Raw genomic sequence first — 10,415 nt, forward strand, 5'->3', positions numbered from 1 at the left:
CCAAAATCAGGGCAAAAGCCAGAGTCCTCACTGTAGGCTGTAAGGCTTCGCGTGACCTGGCCTCCTCTGCCTCCCAGCCACCCTAGTGTGTAGGCCATCCCCGAGGCAGGCCAGGCCACATCTGCCTTAGGTTTAGGCCTCTCTCCCAGTGGTCGTGCTTCCTGAATGCTCTCTTCTCAGATACTCCCACTGCTCACGCCTGTGACTCCTCCAGGTTTTTGTCTAGATGTCACTTTCTCAAAGAAACCCAGCCAGAAAAGCCTAGTTAAAATTGTAACTGCCCGGCCCCTATTTCCCTAGCTCCATTTTCTTTTTCCTGCTTGATGATAGTGTGAGTGTGCATGAGAAAGACAGAGAATGAGAGAAATGAGAGAGATGAATGCTCTGCATGGAGACCGGTCATGCCATGACCCCCTTCCTCCAGGCCTCCATCCTGCCGGATCTTGGGAACTCACATGCATGACTGGAATGTTTCAGGCTAACCAGGCCAGGGATTCAAACCGTGGTTGCCACATGGGGTCTGGCTTGAGTAGTGCATTGCCACTGTGCCATGGAGCTGGCCCTCCCTGCTCTATTTTCTGTAGCACTTAACACCTTCTCAGACATCACACTTCCAATGCTCTTTATTAGGCTTATTTTTACTGTTTGTCTTTCTTTCCACCATAACAGCTCAACTGTAACTCCACAAGGGCAGGAATTGCTTTTTAAAAAGTTTATTATTAATTTCTTCCATGAGAGAGAGAGAGAGAGAGAGAGAATCTCTGACAAAGTCTTGACACCATGATCTTCTCCCAGCTTCAGTCAGCCCTATTTTTACCATGAGCACATGCATGCCTGGCACACTCAGGGAGGCCTGTAGACACAAACCTGAAACCTCCCCACGTGGATCAGCCTTGCAGAGCTTTGTATTTTACCACGGCACCACTCTCTGGTCCACTGGGCAGTGATTTTTAATGTTTTGTTCATTATTTAATAACTATTTGTTAAGTAGACAGTCTTTGAGACAGTTTGAATTCCCAAACTAAGTTCATAACACCATCTAGTGTTCAAGGAAGGATGTGCTGATGAAACCTGAGCCTTAATTGCATCAGGTCGGAGATAAATACTACTAGTTTAATCAAGTCTCTGCCTGGGTTTTACTGCCTCCTGTGGTTCTGTAAAAATTAAGAAGTTCCCAGTGATTAAAAAGTCACGGGACATATTTATTTCTATAACAGAAACCTCTTCTCCACTGATATACCTATTTCTCCCCAGAATTCCTGTAGCTATAGGAGTGTCTTGAAAATTCTGTATTTTGGGGATCAGCAGTTAATGTAATGGCTATGTTGCTGGATTCCCATGTAGGCAATCACAGTTCGAGTCCCAGAACCGGTGGCTTAAACTCATGCTGGGTGCGTGTGCGTGTGTGCCCAAGATCCCAAAAGGAGAATGGAAAAGGGACTGTGGTGTGGCCATCCCCCGGGGGGGGGGTTCTCGCTTTCTGTCTCTGTCTCTCTCTGTCTTTCTGGCAAGCGCACGTGCCCTATAGCAAAAATCTCTCCAAAAAAAGGAAAAAGAAAATCCTGTATTTTGTAACCTTGGGGTATCTCCACTACCTCTCAGCTAAACAAACAAACAAACAAACCTCAGCACAGTAATAGCCTTTGCTGCTTTGGTGACTATGTCGGCATACCTTTTGTCCAGATACCAAAATACATATTTACTGATTTTTGAACTTCGATTTGGGCCACAGAAAAAAACAAATTTTCTGTTCAATGAGTCCTATTCAAGAGTAAAAACATTAGTTTGGAATGGGTGACCAGGTCGTGTGGAGGTTAAGGTATTGAATTCCACATGGTCAACTTCACAGTTCGAGTCCCAGACCCAGTGATTTGAGAATCATGTCAGGGGCATGTGCATGCATGCCCAAAATTCCAAGAGGAGCAAGGAGAAGGGACTGTGGCTTGGCCATCCCCTCTGGGGGGTGATGTCTTAACTTCTGTCTCTCCTGCGAGTGTGCATGCCCTACAGCAAAAAATATCTCAAAAGACAGAAAAGCAAATAATTTTTTGTATGAGTGGGCCATCAGGTAGTGTGGAAGTTAAGGAACTGGATCTCACATGGCCGACTGCACAGTTCAAGTGTAGATCGGTTGGTTTGAGAATTATACCAGGCACGTACGCTGTGTGTGCCCAAAATTCCAAGAGAAGAAAAGAGGACAAGGGATGGCAGTTGGACATCCCCCCCAGGAGGGGGGTTAGTTATCACTTTCCTTTTTTGTCTCTCTCTGGCAAGCACACCTGCCCTACACCAAAAACAGAAAAAAAAACCCCAAAATTAGTAGGGGTAATGGTAATATTGTTTAAAATAGTATCCTTTGACCTTTGGATACTGTGGTAATGAGCAAAGCAACATTAACATCAAGGTCAAAAGAGCAGTCTTCTGATTTAGGAAAATACTGGTTTCTGGGGTCGGCAGGTAGCATGGTGGTGAAGGACACTGGAGTCCCACATGGCTGACTGTAGTTTGGGTCCTGGACCCGGCAGTTTGCTTTCTCATTTTCCCACTCTCTCCCTCGCTCTTTCTCTCTCTCTCTCACTCTGTCCCTCTCTGGTCAAAATAAAAATAAATAAATAAATAAATAAATAAAGTTAAACAATTCTTTAAAAAAAAAAAAATACTGGTTTCTTTCTTTTAAAAAAAAAAGAAGAGTTATTTGCTTTATTTACTTATTTAAATTTGCCCAGAGCAGGACAGAGTGAGAGAGAGAAAGGGAAAGTGAGAAAGCAAGCTACCAGGTCTAGGACTCAAACCATAGTCAGTCATGTGGGAGTCCAGTGCCCTTATCCACATCACCTGCCGCCACCCCTCCCCCCCAATTATTCTTTCTATAGAGCTTGGTTATTTCCATCATCACTTCCTCTAACTTTTTATTTTTTTTTTTTAAGGTTTTTGCTATAGAACATGTTCACTCACCAGAGAGAGATAAGGAGAGAGAAAGTGAGAAATGACCTCCCCACACACCCCCACAGGGAATGGCCATCTTCTATTCTCCTTCTGGGGTTTTGAGCATGCATATATACATGCATGGCATGATTTTCAAGCCACCAGGTCCGGGATTCAGACCATAGTTAGCCATGTGGGAGTCCAACGCCTTAACCATTATGCCACCTGCTGGCCTCTACTTCCCCCAACTTTACCATTACTTTGATGTTTTAAAATAGATGGAAAGACTCAAACTCCCACATTATCATTTGATATATCCATTTCTTGAATTTGATTCATCTTAGCCGATGTTAAAGAAAAACAATTGGGGCCAGCAGGTGGTGTGCTGGTTAAGGAGCTGGACTCCACGAGGCCAACCATGGTTTGAGTCCTAGACCTGGCAGCTTGAAAAGCACGCTGGACACATGTGCTTGTATGCCCAAAATCCCGAGAGGAGAATGGAGAAGAGATTGAGGTGTGGACATCCCCCCAAGGGGGTGATTTCTCATTTTCTCTCTCTCTCTAATAAGGCCACAAGCACCATGGCAAACAAAAGAAAGAAAGAAAGAACGAATGAAAGAATCGAATTTTCTGTTCAATGAGTCCTATTCAAGAGTAATTTAGGGGCTAGCAGTTAACGTGGTGGTTAAAGGTGTTGGACTCCCACATGGCTGACCACAGTTCGAGTGCCAGACCTGGTGACTTGCTTTCTCACTTTCTCTCACTCTGTTCCACTCTGGTCAAATTAAAAATAAGTAAATAAATAAAGTTATATGAAATAATTCTTTTTAATTTTTTAGATATATGATTTTTTAAATTTAATTTTTCTTATTTATTTTTAAAATTTATTTACATTTAGTCAAGTCTTTACAGTATACATTTCTTTTTCCAACACAAATACCATGCATGTTAGTCAAGACAAAGATATTATTATATACATTTCATCAGCAAATAGCTTCTCATTTTTTGTCAATTAAGCAAACTTTTACCAGTTTTGTCTTTTCCCTTTCCCCTCGATCACGAAAGATCTTAAAGTGTGGAGAAAGCTAGAATCTAGTGACAAATGCATTGTAATTTTCTTCTGAAATATTTTTTTTTTCAATCTTCTGTATGATCTAATCTGCTTTTAATATTTTCAAGGAAGATTTTGATTTCCTGTATTATAGCCTCCTTCTTTAACAGTTCCGTTTGATTCTTTTTTATGGTGTGTATTTCCTCTTTCAGATCATGCAAGAACTTTCTCACCTCCTGGAACTCATTGTCTCTTTTCTCCTGCATTTTCTGGAGTTCGTTGTTTCTCTTTTCCTGCATCTCTGTTAGCTTTGTTACTATGAAAGTCCTAAATTCTTTGTCTGGCATTTCTATGAGTTCCATTGTACTGTCTGTAGATGATGAAGGGCTGTGCTTTCCCCTTGGGGGAGAGAGATTTTGATCCCCCATATTTCTTGTGATTCTGGGGTGGTTTCTGGTCATCTGATGGATTATATGTTACTTCCTACCTTCTTGAAGTTATTTCTGAGTTTTAGAGGCTTGCAGAAGGAGGTGACCTGGCTTTTGCCAGGTGTGGGGCTGGAAGGAGAGGTTTAGGGCAGAGGCTTTCTGGTTAAAGGGGCAGGGCTAGGCCCACAGATGCACATGGATTCTGGGTTTTTGCTGGGTGTTAGGCCAGAAGGAACTAAAATAATTCTTTTTAAAAAATAGTGATATAGGGAACCAGCAGTTAGCGTAATGGCTATGTCGCTGGACTCCCACGTAGTCGACTGCGGTTCGTGTCCCGGACCCGGTGGCTTAAAACTCACGCCGGGCGCGTGTGCGTGCGTGCCCAGGATCCTGAGAGGAGAATGGAGGAGAAGGGATTGCGGCGTGACCATCCCCCCTGGGGGGTGATTTCTCGCTTTTTGTCTCTATGTCTCTCTCTGTCTGTCTGGCGAGCGCACGCGCCCTACAGTGAAAATCTCTCAAAAAAAAAAAATAGTGATATATTCGGTAACATCTAGAATTGTTTGTATTATATGTTATACTGTTAAAAGGAGCATGAATTCCCTGGAATTTTAGATTGATGAAGTCCTTCAGAGGATGTGGGTGAGTAAATGCTTTCTAGGCTCTCTAGTTCATTCTTGAAATGGTATCTCTCTTTCCATCCTCAGATGGAATCAAGGATTTCTTTTCTAAACATTTACATGACCTTTACAGTTTTCTAAAATACAAGGTTATTTGGAAAGGGCAATTTTCATTCTCCATCTTGGATACTATTTTCAACATGTGGTTGGAAGATTGCCTGCTTTGGACTCACCTGGAGAGATTTCCAGCCCCACCTCTGACTGCCTTCAAAAAAATCTTCCAGGAGGGCTCAGGAATCTGTACTTTAATAACTTCCTTATGTTATGTGTGCGTAAATTTGGAAACCACTAACCTGGGGGGATAATTTTTAAAAGTAAAGCATCAGCATCATTTGGGTTGTTGGATTATTTCCTATTACAGACCACAGACAGAACTTCAAGGAGAATCATGTAAAAACTTAATTATAAGAAGACCAGATATAATTTTAGGAGACTAATAATTAGCAAATATATTTATAAGATTGCAGGTCCTTTTGTTGTAAATTATATGTGTGAAATGGCTCAATGAGTTATATGTGTAAAGCAACTCGAATAATTCTTTGATGGCTGTCATTTAATCCTGACTTGCTTTCCATAAAATTAACCAGCTGCCCAAAGTTTTTCTATTTTGCCCACAAAGGAGTCTCTAGTAACCCCTGAGGCATTCATAGATCAAGTCTCATTTCCTGTAAGAAAGGAAAAGAGCTTAAAATGAATCGAGTTTAGGCAATTGCACAAAATTCAGGCTGATTAAAATTAAAATGGTAAACAAAGGAGACTGATTTTTGCAGCTTTGGAGTAATTTTTTTAATTTAAGGTTTTTGACATAAGGTGTGTACACTCACTGGAGAGAGAGAGAAACAGTGAGAGAGAAAGTGAGAAATCACCCCTGAGGGGGAATGGCCATGTTGTAATCCCTTCTCCTCCATCCCCTTTCTGGGATTTTGAGCAAACACACCAGGTATAATGGTATAATTTTCAAGCTGACAGGTCTGGGACTTGAATCATGTGGGAGTTCAGTGCCTTAACCATCACGCCACCTGCTGGCCCCAGACATGTTTTAAAGTAGGAAGTACAACCATATTTTTGGATGAGCAGGGTACATAGTAACCTAAAACTAGAGGACCTAAATAGAAGATTTTTTTTAAGAAGGCATTTTAAGAGTCTTTCTTTTATAATTTGACTAAATAATCTCTCCACCCAATCAAATGTCAATCTTTCTTTTCTTTTTTTTTTTTGAGAGGTTTTTGTATAGGGTGCATGCGCTCGTCAGAAAGACAGAGAGACAGAAAACGAGAAATCACCCCCCAGAGGGGATGGGGACGCCACAATCCCTTTTTCTTCATTCTCCTCTCGGGATCTTGGGCACGCACACACACACACGCACACACACACATGCACGCCTGGCATGAGTTTAAGTCACCGGGTCTGGGACTCGAACTATGGTCGACTACATGGGAGTCCAGCAACATATTGTGGTCCCCTAATTTTTTTTTTTTTTTTTTTTTTAAAGTTGAGGCTGGTGGGCGTGGTGGTACCTGCCCTATGGCGATAGTTGAGCCTGGCAAGAATTCCTGTGCCTCTCTGATAATGTACTAGCCTCTTGAGAGTCCTTTGTAGAAACACAGTTTAGATACACATAACACACAAAGAAGGAAACCATTGAACTTGATAATGATACTGCACCCAGATAATTCAGATAACTAACACAAGTGTTGGAATTATTTGGTTTGGCTGAGTTAATTGGATAAGCGCCTCTTCAGTTACACTACATAATTACTCTTTTTAAAAAAGAGTTATTTTTCTTTATTTTATTATTATTATTTAATTTGACCAAAGAGTAAGAGAGAAGGAAAGTGAGAAAGCAAGCTGCCCAGTCTAGGACTTGAACCACAGTCAGCCATGTGGGAGTCCAGTGCCTAAATACCATGCCACCTGCTGGTCCCATACTCTTTTTATACTTTGTTTTCCTATATTTTGTTTCATTTGTCACTTACTCCTTATTCTTCTCAGTTGTTATCATCTTTCTTTTTCTCCTTTTCTTCAAATACAAATCACAGTGCAACCAAGGTCACTAACCTTCAAAGTCTTCCTTCTTTAGAGCCAGGCTGTATGGTACTTGTGCTAGCAGAGGAGAAATCAAAGATAAAGAACATGTAACAGCTGGGAACCTTTAATACAATGTAAAAATTGACCCCAAGCCACCTCTCTCCAAAACTCAATCTCTTAGGGTTACTACTTTATAAACAAGTGGAGACCTTTCATTTAAAGATTACACTAAAGATAATTCTGTGATGACACTAAAGAAAATTCTGTGATGCAAGTTTACCTTATAAAACTTTTATAATTTTTTTTTGTAATTTCTTGGGAGACTGACTTATCCTCAGTTAGCCTAGATTGTAGACCCATCTCTATTGGCACAGGCAATCCTTGGGTCTTGAACCAGGGACCGTCTCACATAGGTCCAATACTGCAGAGCCCTGTGTTACCTCTGTGCCAATGTATGGTCTCTACCTGGTAAAACTTTTAAACATAATTTTACCTTTTCTTCCAGAGACCTGGGAAAATCTAGCATTTTAGTTTAAAATATTAACTTCCATTTGTTACTGTATTTGGATTTATTCCATTGTATCTGGATTTAGTCTAATGTATCTGTGGAACCAGGAGGCTAATAATCCTTACTCAGTATCTTATATCTCTTTAATGAACAGGGAATGGATTGGTGGGAGTAATGGCTAGATTAAAAAAAATAATTATTTAATTGTATTTGTTATTTTTTAAAAAATTTGATGAGGAAGCTAGACTGCCAGGTTTAGGACTCAAATGTTAGTTGGCCATGTGGGAGTTCAGTGCTTTAATCAGCACGCCACCTGCCACCCCAACGGCTAGACTGGTTATTTTGCCATTTTCTTTGTATACTGATGAAAGCTTTTGATAACTTCATAGAGAAATAAACAGGGTAGTGTAGGTTGGAGAATATGGATAAAAAGAGAGGAGGAGGGGCCAGCACTTAGCGTAATGGCTATGTCGCTGGACTCCCATGTAGTGACCACGGGTTGCGTCCAGGACCCGGTGGCTTAAAACGCACACCGGGCTGGGACCAGCAGTTAGCATAATGGCTATGTCACTGGACTCCCACATAGTCGACCGTGGTTCGTGTCCCAGACCGGGTAGCTTAAACTCATGCCCGGCGTGTGTGCATGCGTGCCCAGGATCCCGAGAGGAGAATGGAAGAGAAGGGATTGTGGCGTGGCCATCCCCCCTTTGACCCCAAGCCACCTCTCTCCAAAACTCAATCTCTTAGGGTTACTACTTTATAAACAAGTGGAGACCTTTCATTTAAAGATTACACTAAAGATAATTCTGTGATGACACTAAAGAAAATTCTGTGATGCAAGTTTACCTTATAAAACTTTTATAATTTTTTTTTGTAATTTCTTGGGAGACTGACTTATCCTCAGTTAGCCTAGATTGTAGACCCATCTCTATTGGCACAGGCAATCCTTGGGTCTTGAACCAGGGACCGTCTCACATAGGTCCAATACTGCAGAGCCCTGTGTTACCTCTGTGCCAATGTATGGTCTCTACCTGGTAAAACTTTTAAACATAATTTTACCTTTTCTTCCAGAGACCTGGGAAAATCTAGCATTTTAGTTTAAAATATTAACTTCCATTTGTTACTGTATTTGGATTTATTCCATTGTATCTGGATTTAGTCTAATGTATCTGTGGAACCAGGAGGCTAATAATCCTTACTCAGTATCTTATATCTCTTTAATGAACAGGGAATGGATTGGTGGGAGTAATGGCTAGATTAAAAAAAATAATTATTTAATTGTATTTGTTATTTTTTAAAAAATTTGATGAGGAAGCTAGACTGCCAGGTTTAGGACTCAAATGTTAGTTGGCCATGTGGGAGTTCAGTGCTTTAATCAGCACGCCACCTGCCACCCCAATGGCTAGACTGATTATTTTGCCATTTTCTTTGTATACTGATGAAAGCTTTTGATAACTTCATAGAGAAATAAACAGGGTAGTGTAGGTTGGAGAATATGGATAAAAAGAGAGGAGGAGGGGCCAGCACTTAGCGTAATGGCTATGTCGCTGGACTCCCATGTAGTGACCACGGGTTGCGTCCAGGACCCGGTGGCTTAAAACGCACACCGGGCTGGGACCAGCAGTTAGCATAATGGCTATGTCACTGGACTCCCACATAGTCGACCGTGGTTCGTGTCCCAGACCGGGTAGCTTAAACTCATGCCCGGCGTGCGTGCCCAGGATCCCGAGAAGAGAATGGAAGAGAAGGGATTGTGGCGTGGCCATCCCCCCTGGGGGATGATTTCTCGCTTTCTGTCTCTCAGTCTCTTTCTGGCGAGCCCACGCGCCCTATGGCAAAAACCTCTCTCAAAAAAAAAAAGAGGAAGAAAGATGGTTCTAGTCCTCAATACGGTCAAATTTCCAACTTCTTTGAGCTTTACTTTATGGAAAAATTAGAGGCTGAAAATGCTGTTTAAAGCATTTTCCAACATATTTTGTTCAAACAGAAACGCTTACCAGTTACCCACAAAATTTTCAAGCCACTGGGTCCAGGGCTCCAACCACAGTCGCCCATGCGGGAGTTCAGCATCTTAACCACCACACCGCCTGCTGTCCCCGAGCTACTCACACCGTTAACCAGTGTATCCTATTTTAAAAACATATTTTCCTCTGCAATTTAAAATAAGCATGGAAGTGGGAACTGCAGCACGTCAGTCTTGTTAAGGTAAGAACTAATCAACTGTCAACGAAGTCACAGGTTCTTATCCAATACGATTGATATCCAGGTGCTCCGAAAAATAATTTCGAGTCTACTGCCCACGAATTTACCAGAAAGCCCCGTGATGACATAACGTCGGGTCTCGCAGACGTCCGACTTTGCCAGCATCCTTCTGCTGGAGAGGGTTTGGACTGGAAGCTTCGTGCAGGGTTGGGAAGGTCCTATTTTGAGGCAACTCAAGAAAGGCGCGAGTGGCGGGCTTTTTCCGAGATTTCTGACAGGAAGTGTTGCGGGAGGAGTAAAAACCTTCCCCGGTCCTCTAGGGTTGTGTTCACCGGCAACCGTGGGGCACTCGTCGCCCACACCAAAGGCCCGCGTAGCAACGCCGCCCCTCCACAGACGGCGCCGCGTCTCCCGCCGGCACTGGAAGCAGAGCCCTGCGCGCCCGAGAGACCTCCGGGCCCGCGGCGCGGCGCAGCGCTGACGGACGTCACCTTGAGCCAATGGGCGCTCCGGGAGGCGGGTCAGGGAGGCTTAGGGGGCGGGATTTCCCGCGCGGCCGCCAGGCGCCTGGAGAGGGCGGTGCGGGCGGCGGC

This window comes from Tupaia chinensis, unplaced genomic scaffold, assembly GCF_000334495.1.
Source record: "Tupaia chinensis unplaced genomic scaffold, TupChi_1.0 Scaffold143906_1, whole genome shotgun sequence".
NCBI classification, from domain to species: Eukaryota; Metazoa; Chordata; class Mammalia; order Scandentia; family Tupaiidae; genus Tupaia; species Tupaia belangeri.